Here is a 12,982-nt window from a genome sequence, read left to right as displayed (position 1 = left end):
GGTTACATGCAACACATAAATTTTCCTTTCTTTAGTATACACTTTATGTCCTTTGCAAGAAACAACTCTGCTTTTTCACCACAAAATTCTTTAGATTTCTTATCTTCAACACTTCTAAGGTCAAACAAATGCCAAATCTCTCTCTTTTATTTATTTATTTATTTCCCATAATCATAATAATCAATTAGCCCCAATAATACTTTAAAACCAAATCAACTTTTCCAAACTCATAAACCATAATATAAGTTTACTTAAACTAGCATAAAGTATACACTCTAAATTGAAAGTTTGGATGTTTGGATATCCATTCTCAACAATTTCTAAAGAAAAATCCATCAAAATTCACCAATATGAACAACCACATTAGTACGAAGGATGAATTTCATTTTCACGTCATTTATTTTTCCTTTTCTTGCAACTTTAAAATCACATCATAGTAAACATTAATCTAAAAATCAACATAGAATAATACATACCAACCGAGAAATTGAATCCATCTCTAACTTTTTCTTTTTTCTTTTTACTTAATTCTGTGATTCACTTCACTTCGCCGTTCCATCGCCGGCGTTTTTCTCTTCCAACAATCTTCCGGCCTCCTCATCGGCCGCTGCCGGTTTCTTCTGCGCTTCCTTGGCTTTCAACGCTTGTAATTTCGAGTGATTATAATACGCAACTCCCAAAAACGCAAGCCCATATCCAAACAAATTGATCGGAGTCACCGTATCCTTAATCACCGACCACGAAAAAGCAATCAACAACCAATCCTTAACAACTCCGGCAACATTCATCGTCAACGCCGAAGTCTTCCCGACAAGCAAGAACACAGCCAAATTCAACGCAAAAGCACAGAAAGAATTAGTCCCAAAAACCAAAAAATCGAACCGAAAACTAGAAGTCTCCTGCAAAATTGGGTATTCCACGAACACCCACGGCACCAAAAGAAAAACAAAACAACAGGGGGCAACGTAATACAGAGAAGTAATGGGATTCAGAGAAATCCCTTTAGAGGTAAGCAAAATTTGAATCATAACAAGTCTTGTAGCTTCAAAAGCAACAGCACCCAATTGAAGAAAAACCCCCCAAGCATTGAATTGAGCCTCGCCGTAGGCGGCGACGGCGACCCCAAATGAAATCGAGAGCATGTTAAACAGAGTATCGGATTTGAAAGGCTCTTTTTTGAAGAGAACACCGATGGAGTAGACGGCGACGGGCATAAGGGCTTTAAGCATTTGGATGAAGGAAACGGAGAGGAAAATATAGGCGGAATTGGAGAGCCAAAGGGAGAAGGCGTAGAGAGCGCCGATGGGGAGAACAGAGGAGATGTAGAGTTCTTTGGACATGGAAACTGGCTCAACGAGCTTGAAGATGCGGATGATTATGAAGGCCAAAGAAGAACAAAAACCCATGTGGATCATGGTGAGGGAGATTGGGAATGGCCAATTGTACATCTTTTTGTCGAGGATGAATTTGTTGTAGACGATGACTGTGAAGCTTAGGAAGATCCATATTCCTACGTAGGCGTAGGAGAGGAGGATTTTTTTTACGACGCTTTCGCTGAGAGCACCGCCTTTCCCCATTGTTGCCGGAGATGGAAGGAGGGGAGTTGGCGGTGGCGGAGTTGGCGGCGGAGACTGAGACAGGGGAGAACAGGGGAAGAGGAAAGGGTTAGAGAGGAAGGGGGATTTGGTAAATTGGGTGGAGACTATTTTTCAATATATATAAGAAAATAAAATAATATAGGGGAAAAGTAAGCTTGAATTACCTATTTGGTGGTCTGGATTTGACTCAGTTTGGTTAAAAAGTTTTAATTTGGTTACTAATGTTTCTTTATTTGATTAAATTAGTAACACTAGTTTTATTTAAAAAAGAGAAAAAAATAAAACACTAATTTGAGGTAGTAAGTCATTTTGAACCAGGATTAAAGTTAAGTAGTTTTGAAGTTCATAATATAAAAAGTTAATAAGTAATGAAATAAAATATGTATTTAAATTATAGATCCATAGCGAGTTTAAGAACTCCTTAGACTTCATGCAAAGAGTTACATTTCCATTCATTTCTATTTATTCTTAGAGACAAATAACTCTTAATCTCTTTTATTTTAATTAAAAATAAAAATAATAAAACAAAAAACTTGCGGTTTCATTCTTATTTTTAACTCAACCTAAATCCTTATAATTTTTTTTTTATTATGATGAACCAAATTAAAAACAATTCATTATTACTAAGTAAATGAAAAAAAATATAGAACTAAGTTGAAATTTCCATATAGCGTGTACTAGAAAAATGGAAGGAAAAAAAAAAACAAATACTGGCTAGTAGAGGTTATATGTGGAGTTTGGCCAAATAAAAAATAGTTTAAAGATGGCATATGAAGTTTAACAAAATTATATAAATACCAAATTATTTAAAATATGAGGATTAAATTGAAAGTTTAAATTGAGAGGAATATGGTAGCTAAATATGTTAAAAAAAATCCAATAACCTAAAAAAGTTGATGGTTATCAATTCAGTGGATTGAATTGGGTTCGAATAAAAGAAAATTTTAAGGATTGGGTTGGTTACGAGTCACCTCAAATAACCAAACCAATCCAAACCAACCCAAATTTATTATTACTTTAAATTTATATTTATATATATATATATATATATATATATTACATATAAAACAATTGTATATAACTAATTTTTGAATAATTTATTTAAAAAAAACTCCTAAAAATAGTTTTTTAGCAAAATTTTTCATTATATAAATTAAAATTGAGATATTAATCTTAATTAGATATATAAAAATAATTAAATTAAATTTTTACGTATTAACAATTTACTTCTTTCTATAATAAAACTTTAAATAAATGAAACCCGAACCAACTTAATCCGTGATTGTGTTGGATTTGGTTCATTTTTGAATTAGTATTATTTAGGTTGAAGAAATTTATAAATAGAATTATTGGATTAGGTCTATAAAGTCTTTCAATCCAATCCAATCAAATCCACAAACTAGTAGCATAGGACTAAATTGGTAATTTAACTTAAAAGGTGAAGGCTTTTGCGTGGTGTTTGGGTAATACAGACAGACGAAGCGTGAGGACTTTATTTTTTGCGTGGGGTTAGGGAAGCAAAAGGATTCGGGCTTCCAAATCATACATAGGCGGCCCAAATTATTTTAATATTTATCTTATATTTTTTATATTACACAAAGACAAATTTTTAAATAAAAATACTATTTTCTCCCTCTATTAAGGAATGGATTATGCAAATAATTATTAATGGTTAGGTTATACGCTGATTGATTTCTAAATATAATTTATTTTTTTAAAAAAAAGGTTGCACATGCGTATTAGCATTTTTACTTTTCATAATTTTTCCAATAGAAATTATAATTAAAATTTGTAAATTTCAATACAATTACAAAAATCAAATTAAAACTTATAACATCTTAAGAACGAACTTGAAAATTAAACATAAATTACAGAGGCTCTGTTTGAGGATTTTACATGTGGCCAAATTGGTAATTTAATTTAAAGCCAATAATAGAGAAAGGAGTAAGGAGGGAAGGAAAACGATTCGGGGCTGGGGCATTCAATCATAACGATGGCGGCCCAAATTAGTCTGATATTTATTTTCTTATATTTGTATCAATATATATACATAAAGACAAATTAGGAAAATAATATTGTCTCCATATATTGAGGGATAAATTAAGCAAATAATTATAATGGGTTAATCATGTTGTACACTACTTTATTACCTCTTAATCGAAGTATGATCAAATTAGCATATGCTATACTCTATCTGATTAGAAATTAAAGTAAAAAATGTGTTGCACATACAAGTTTACATATTTACCCCAATCTTTTAATAAAATTATAAGTATATGATTTATGTTTTATTTATTATATATATTTAACTATTAAAAAACAGTTTAGATTGCTCCATGCATGAACATAATATTGCTAGGTAATTAGATATGTACATAGAATTATATGATATCGTTCAACTTATGTAAGTGATATTTATAGACAAATGACAATATTGACTGAATCTTAAAGACAACAAAAATTAAATTGTAGTAATGATGTCAAACATAAAAACTAGAAATATACTTAAACTCAATAATGCATATTTGATTAGGGTCAATAGTCTAAGCAACAAGCTAAAGAATAAGTCTGTATTAGTTGTTAATTAGTCAACCATCAAGTTTATTTAATAACAATAAACTTGATTGAAAAGGGCCAAAAAAGTTGGCTCTATTTTATGCTAAAAAGAACAGAAGTATAGCATTGTTTCCCATTAATTCTCCATCTCTTAATATAAAAGAAAAGATGTTCCCTTTGCCAAAAAAAATAAATAATTTTTTTAAAAAATACAAAGTAGTAGAAGAAGAAGAAGCCAATTTTATAACAAAAGTAAGTTTATTCAATCTTCACCCACTCTTTCAGAAGTTGCAACATGCCATTGCCAGTTGTCCTAATTTTTTTCCCTTTTATTTTCACTTTTTGAAGAATTGACTATTCATGAATGAGCTAAATAAATGTTTTAATTTTTAGTGTTGGGGATGGAGTATCTTTTTCAATTTAGTCTACTATTTTAAAATTTTTAATTTAATATTTTTGTGTTCGTTAAAATTGATCTATAATAAATAGGTTATCTTCGTATATAAAAAAATGATCCAAAATATTTATAAATATAGCAAGATTTCATTGTCTATTTGCGATAGACTACAATAAATTACTATCTGTGTCTATTTTAGCAAATTTTTTATTTAAAATAATTTCTAATAAATATTTAGTGAAGTGGAAAAATTTTAAAGGAAAAAAATAATCTAATATGATAGAGAAGAAAACTCAAAATTTCTACCTTAGAAATCTAGAGGTGAAATTAGGAGATAACTTTTTCCCTCCTTTTACGTTTTCACCAATTTGTTACCATCAACTAATTTTAACATTCTACAAAATTTAAGAAAAAGGATAAAAAAAAATAATACCCTTAAAATTTTGGGAGTCATATCCATTAAAATTCGTCATTAAAAAGATACTTTTATTTATTTTAAAAATAAAATCTTATTTTTACATGTGTACGATGAATTTTATCTTTTCTTTTAGACTAATAATGTTTAATTATGTTTGCATCCAAAAATTTTAATTAAAGAAAATCATTTTATGAGATAATGGATTTTTTATTTGAAAAATTTTCACATATAAAAATTATTAAAAAAACACTAATAGATATTAATAAACTTATATCAACGTCTATCAATGATAAATTTCTCACAGTTTCTATCACTAATAGATATTGATAAGTTTCTATCGATTTCTATAAAAAAAAAATTAAAATTTATTATTTTGTATAAATAATTTCTCTTATTTTTTTATTTTTGAAATATTTCTCCTTATTTTTCTCCCATATAAAAGTCAACCTACTAAGGAAAAAGATTCCGGAACAAATATTAATTATTTATTTAAATAAATATCTATGACAAGCACATTTCGATAATTGCACTTGTTAAGTGTAATTAAATTAGTTTTAAATTTGAGGGATCTTTTCCCCGTAGCGAAGCGAGGGAGAAAGAAAGAGATGTTTTAGTAAGTTCATGAAATTTTGTTAATTTAAACTTCAATACGAACTGGGACATTTTTTTTAATATAAAAAAAGAAAAGAAAAGAAAAGAAAAAGAACTTCATCATGTTCATGCTACGCACGCAAAATAAATAAACATTTAAGATCGTGATTGCCTCTTCAAATTTGTCGGTGTCTTACAAAAGCATTAATAAAGAAGAAGCACACCATTTTTTTTAAAACAAAAATATATATTGTAATATTAAGTTAAATAATAAGATATATTAAAATCACTTTTGTCATTTTCAAATCACTATAAAATATGTTTTAAGGGTGTGTTAGGGAGTGATTTTGAGATAGACAAAATCATTTTTCCTTAGAATGATAGTGTTTCGCATGAGCTAAAATTGATTTTAAAAAAATAAAAAATCATTTCAAATTGATTTAGGAGGAATTTGTTGATAGGTGATTTATGTCAAGTGATTGACCGGGAATCAATTTCAAAATGGCTATATAATCCATTATGAGAAATTGTTAGCCTCCTAAGTTTTCAAAATGGCTATATAATTTGAAAATATAAGTATTAAAATAACCAAATTTAAAAAATATTCAAAATGGTATATAAATACTAAATTTAAATTTAAAAAAATAGAAAAAAGTGCGTTTTTCAGGAGTCGAACCCAGGTCTACCTGCTCGGAAAGCAATTATCCTAACCCTACTGTTGTTTACAAACAAATACTAATTTTCTGCAACTCTATACCCAATAACCCTTTTCTCATTTGTGATATGTAATAATAGTATTAACAAAGAGCCAGACGATCGTTTAGCAATTCCTATGCGATCGTTTAGAAAGAAGTGCGCATGTATACAATCGTGTAGAAACTTTGAGTTGTCGTGTAGTCTCTCTGTTTGCTATGCGATAGCCTGTATACACTCCGTGAGCGAATTACGTGATGTTCTTGAAAAATTAAAACAATTTTCATTTTATTCTTAAGTTACAAAAACTGAATGGAACCTCCCACTATCACACGGTTACAGAGAAAACGCCGACACAATTATCCTATAATTGTTCAATTAAAAAATAATAAATATAATCATATTATATCCATAACCTATTGTTTAATATTACATATAAACCATAGTGTTTTCTCCACCACTAGAAATAAATCATATTTATATCATTTTTCTCCAAATAATGTATCTCATACATAAAGTCAATCATATCATATATAAATAACAAGTTCAATCATATCATATATAATCGAACTCCCTCTTGTCAATTTGAACATTTCGAATTGACCAAAAAACTGATTGTCAACTTGAATCCATTGAGCTACCAAGGGGTACCTATGGCTTGAAGCTCCAACGGTACATGAATAGCTAACTAAACTCTTTAGCCACGAGATCCACCATCCGTTAACTGTCAGGTACTCTACTAAAGACCGACAGTTGAACTCTTCTAACCACAGATATATTTCTATGTCCATCGGATATAACCAATCAACAGTATGATAACCCTTCACAGATGCTCATAAGTACAGCTTGGCCAATTTACCGTTTTGCCCCTGTAGTTACATCTAACTCCTTAAGTACCACTGATCCCTCTAATGAACAATACAACATAGTCCTACTATGTGTGGACACCTCTCGGGCCATCAGAAGGTGTGTGGCGCCATATCGTTCAAGCCCCGAAATCAGCTAAGGGAGCAATCTATCTACTTACCCCTGCTTCGAGAAAGGAGTCGATCTGGCCACTCGCATCCATGCAAATCAAAGGATCGCCTTCAAAGGCAGGAGTTCCCAACTCACTCAGGATTGAGGTCATGTTACCTATGGTCATCCTAGTGAAGTGAAGTCTCTGTCATGAATGGAGTTATATTACGAGACGTTAATACTTCATGGTCAGGTCTTATACAAACTCTTTGTATAGAACGTCCCTACTCACATGTCCCCATATGAATGATCAAGATCTGACCATCTGTAGCAAGTCACAACACTTGTAAATATTCTACAAAGTGGGTCGCATCCGTAGCGTTACGAAAATAAGGTTTCCCTCCTATATCCATATACTACAGACCATTTTGGTTATCACTTAAGAAATGATCCACTTGTATGTCTCCAGATACATGCTTAAGTTACAAACAACAACCAGGGATTTTAGTTTATTGGTTTGTAGTAAAGCAAATAATATATCCAATGTTCATAGAACACGAGAGTTTAGTTCATCAGCCCCAACAGATACTCGATGGCGTACTCGATGCTCGATGCCATACTCGATGTTTGATGGTATTTGATGGTTTTATGCCCAGTTCAGCCCACTTTTGAGCATTAGAGATCCGGTTCGAGAGGTTCGGGTCCGATTCAAGACGGTTCGAGCAGTCCAGTAGATTTCAAAACTAAACCACATCAATTTATGTTTAATTTGTGTTTTGGAGCCAGTTTTTGTTATTATTGTAATAATTATACCTTTGTTTGCTTGAGAATGCCAAAACTAAACCATATCAATTTGTGTTTCATGATGTATGTTATAATTAAATAAATCTTGTGCATATAGTATGCCATGTAGATTTCAAATCCCACCATAGGAAGCATGTTACATGCATTGAAAGTATGTTATAAGATGTTATAATATATAGTATGCATGTTTAGGGTTTCAGTTGTTTTAATATAAATGTTATATTAAATCATGAGATATCTTATGTATGTTATGGATGCAAAAGCATGTCTAGAGTTTTATAAGTTATAGGTTAGATATTAAAATTCATAACAAAGCTAAGTTACATGCTCACGTAGGTTAACCACTTGTTTTAATAGTGAAATTAGATCGTTTTCTTATAAAACTTGGGTAACAAACTCAACCGGTAAATAAGTCTAAGGCTGGAGGTATTTAAGTTGACGGTCTACGGAACACCTCCTACCTGGAGATTATGGTTGAATAATTAAGCGTTGTTCACTATTTTTATGAGCAATATGTGAACGATATGAGGTTTTAAAATTGGTTTATCACCTAGACATCGTAGGTTAAATCCAAATATAAATGTTATACTTGGATAAACATTTAGACCTAGGTTGTTTAATTAGCCGGAACAAACTTGAGTAAAAGTATACCCAAACATTTAGAACACTTCAGTGGGAGATTAACGATATATTCGATATATCCTTTTTAGCTCCCACGTCCTCAAGAGTTCACATCGTGAGATCCATGCTTGGGTTTGTGTCGCTTTTACCACGACTGCTCTATTTGGAAAGTGTTTGCATGGGTCAATAACAAGGTGAATGGGGGAAGTAGTTTATAGTAAGTGGGTGAAGGAAATGTGTCAACATATCCTACGTGTTGAAGTTGATGCCATAAACCTCATAGGGTCCTATAGTTTGTAAACCTTGTATGAACAAATATTTATGTAATTAATTATATTTGATATTTTATTCACTTTTTCTATGAAATATATGATATTTTAGTTACTTTCCATTGGATAAATTTACTCTAAACTTTCAAAAGTGCATCAATTTACTCTTTCCGTCACTTTCCATTGGATAAATGTAGTGAGAAACTCCAAAACTTTCAAAAGTGAATCAATTTAGAATCTCAATTAATATTTTCTTCAAAACCGTCCAAAAATCAATTATAATAATTTATTTTCTTGATCCAACATTTCAATAAGTCTAACACGTGTAAGAAATGAATACATAGCAATTTTCAAGTGAAATTCTAAGAAAGACTCTAAATTTAACTATTTAGTAGTATAACTGAAATAATTATATATTTCACACTATACTTTTCAAATTATATAAATCTGAACGAGAGTGTTAATTGATACATACAAAAATTCAGAATTTAAATTGATATAACTCTAAAATCTAAAATTTAGGGATGTAAATTAAATTTTTTTCCCTAAAATTTATGGTGAGAAATTTTATAAATAGAAATCAATATGATTGCTTCTTAAAAGTATAAGGATTAAAATGAATACTTTAAAAATATAAGTATTAAAATGAACCAAATTTTAAAAACACTCAAAATGGTATATAAATACTAAATTTAAATTTAAAAAAATAGAAAAAAATAATGCGTTTGCCGGGAGTCGAACCCGGGTCTATTGCTTGGAAGGCAATTATCCTAACCGTTGGACTACAAACGCTGCTGTTGTTTACAAACAAATACTAATTTTCTGCAACTCTATACCCAATAACTCTTTTCTCATTTGTGATCTGTAATAATAGCGTTAACAATTTGGCATAATTAAAATCTTTTATAAAATTAAAAAACAGCATAATTAAAAAGGAATATTAAATAATGAAATTTAAAACTTCCCTAAAGATTAAGCTGTAGAAACCAAACACAAACCTAAAGATTAAAGTTTCAAAATTTATATGGTAAACCAAAAATTATATTTGAATTTTCAGTATAAAGATTCAAAATGCCCACAACTATGAATTTATTTGGCAATAAATTTAAAAATGATGGCATGTTACTCACTTAACTTTGACCAAATTCACTAGTAAACTTTAAGTTGTATTTAAATACACACAACATAAAATAATAATTGGGATGTGGATTTGTACGTGTATAGTGAATCCAGTTCTATGTATGTAGAATTTGTTAAGTACTCTTAGTATATAGTTTGAAACTTATGTTTGTTTTAGAGTGAATTTCAAAATGATATGTCATGTGATTAACATAATAAAAATCCACATATTAGGTATTAATTGGTAACCAATAGAGATGTAGATCAATATCACCCCAATTTGAAAGTTAAACAATTTGTGATATCCCAAAATATAGAAACTCGGTGTTTCACAAATTTGAATAATAATTACATAGTGCAAATAGATTCAAAATTAATGATAAATATCAGTTTTACATTTCTTTATTATAACAATCTCTAAGCACGGGTCCATTGTGAGGAATCTAGATTGTGAGATGTCTCCTGCTTCACTTTTATTTGATATACCAATGTAACCGCCATTATAAATCTTTTATTAAAGGTAAGGGGATCGGAGATCACTTTCTAGATTTATAATTAACAATATATGAAATTTGAATACATGTTATATACAAAAAGAACTAATAGGAAAAGAAAAGTTAGGGAAAATAAGGTACAAATTAAAAAAAAAAAAAAATCCAATAGATGAGAAGAGACCTAAGTATCTATCTTTAATGATCACTCATGATGCTACTAATCAATTAAACTATGTTGAAGTTGTTAGGATAAAGTTTATTGCTCAAATAATTAATAAACTATTTTATAAAATAGTAAGTCATATACAAAATTACAATCGTTGAACTTTCAAATCATAAGTTATATCCTAATTTATGCTCTACTTAAAGTATATCATATTTATTGCCAATTAACCACGGCAAAAATGGTTGTGCCTTTTCCATGGTTAAACGCTAAATAATTACCAATTAACAACTTGACTCATAAGGACGTTTGGTTTAAAGTTTTATAGATGTTTGATAGAAAAATATATGAAAATAACATGTCTCTATATAAAATTACTAGAAAAAATTGTTATATTTGATTGTGCATGGAATGTTGTTAGGATTTGTAAATAACAAATTATGTTTGTTTTTATCATATGAAATTAACTTTGATAGTCCGTATAGTTTTAATAGATTAATTAATAATAAATTAATTTTAATTGGACAATTACTTAAAAGTAGTATTAAAAAACAATACTTATACTAAGTTAAAAATAACTAATATTAAAATTAGTTTTTTATTTGTAAAAATAAATTAGATAAATAGTTTAGTAGATTTTTATTTATTTATTAAAATAAGTAATTATATTAATTTTTTTAAAATTAATATTAATTAGTTAATTAATAAATCAATTAATTATATTCTAAATAAATTGTTACAAAATGAAAAAAAAAAAACAAAAGAAAAAGGGAAAAGAGAAAACCTACCCTTTGGAAATGTTTGAAAAGCTTTTGTCGAGAGAAAAAGATGTTGTTGGGAATAACTTATTTTTATATAACAAACATGATTTTAGCATATATGTTTATATACTTATCAAACATGATTTTAGCATACAAATCAAAGGACCGCCCTCATAGACAAGAGTTCACAACTCACTCAGGATTCCGGTCATATTACCTATTGTCACACCCCGCCCCAGACCACCCTCTTAACCTAGAGAAGGGCGTGACTACAGTAGTTATCAACCCTTAGGCTGACACTTACTTCCTAAAAACTCTTGCGGAATAACTCTGATACCAAATACAATTCATATACAACGGGATGTCTTTAGGCCCACAATTTATTAACTTAGAAACATAATATGTTTGGAGTCATTACAACACTAGATTTACAAGTCTCAAAACCCACAAACCCTAGTCCCTATATGAACAATAGCAACATGTGTACAATATTAACTGTAACCACCTAGCAAACGGTTACAGGTCTTTTGGTCCTTTAGTGGCAGAGCAGATACTGAGCTGTTTTCAGAGGATTTGACCGCTACATGTGGGGAGGAAAAACAAAAACATTTGAAAACGGGGTGAGCTTACGCCCAGTGAGTGACCGAGAAAACATAGTAAATTCTCATGCATAATTTCAGAAAATAGTTTTATCTGAAATATAAACTTTTGCAGCATAAATATTTTCCAAGCGTAAATTATATAAAACTGCTTTAAACATAAAACAGTAAAATCATTTCTCAAATCAAAATACTGTATAACTGGTAAAATAATCCCAACACCAACTACTAGTCCAGAGAGAACCCTTTTGCTCAATCTCTGACTTTAATCACCTGTGGCCACATTAGGTACTACTGCTCAGATACCTTCTCCTTGTACTTCAATATCGAGTTACTAGGATACCTTCTCCAACGTACTTCAGTATCCCTTTGGCTTGGTACTTTCTCAAACGTACTTCAGTACCAATAGATACTTTCTCTTTGTACTTTAGTAACTAGTTGGGTGGATGCCTTCTCCTTGTACTTCGGCAACACATTTTACCAACATTATTTATAAACAACTTTTCTCTTTAAAGCATGTACAGTATAACACATATACAACATGGCTTTAAAGATGATAACGCATGCTGGATAAAATCAACATATGTAAATAGTTTTTCAACAATATGCATGCATTCAAATCACAATTCAAACTTGCTTGGAAACCACTTTATAAAACTAGTAGGCATGAGAATTATTTTCGCAAACATGCTTTCGGTAAATGTTGTAATCAAAACAGTTTAAAAACGTTTTAGTTCCAAAAACATTTTAGCCACTCATCTCAAACTCTTAGGAACTTTTCACTCTAGTAGCTCCTCGGGTCCCTTTTTCACCCCTAGAATCCAGATTCAACTTACAACTAAGATTACTCATAGTTCCGAACCTTATTTGAAAATACTTCCTTCTATAAACTTATTCCAAATTCAATTGGTTCCCACAAACCAATTTCACCTTAAGAGTTCC

General features: G+C 30.0%; 1 non-coding gene and 1 pseudogene across 2 annotated transcripts; both read right to left on the bottom strand.

Annotated features, from left to right (window-relative positions):
- Positions 1-363: 363 nt before the first annotated feature.
- LOC120074949 (putative sugar phosphate/phosphate translocator At5g25400 pseudogene) lies at positions 364-1,872 on the bottom strand (annotated as a pseudogene). Its single transcript, XR_016529230.1, has one exon. The product of XR_016529230.1 is annotated as a putative sugar phosphate/phosphate translocator At5g25400 pseudogene (transcript).
- A 7,752-nt stretch (positions 1,873-9,624) lies between these two features.
- On the bottom strand, positions 9,625-9,696 carry TRNAG-UCC (transfer RNA glycine (anticodon UCC)). The gene has a single exon. It is a non-coding gene; the product is annotated as a tRNA-Gly (tRNA).
- Positions 9,697-12,982: the final 3,286 nt, after the last annotated feature.

Source organism: Benincasa hispida, chromosome 4 (assembly GCF_027475165.1).
Source record: "Benincasa hispida cultivar pf3 chromosome 4, pf3_genome.v1.1, whole genome shotgun sequence".
Lineage (NCBI taxonomy): Eukaryota > Viridiplantae > Streptophyta > Magnoliopsida > Cucurbitales > Cucurbitaceae > Benincasa > Benincasa hispida.
This window is presented reverse-complemented; position numbering and strand designations above follow the sequence as displayed.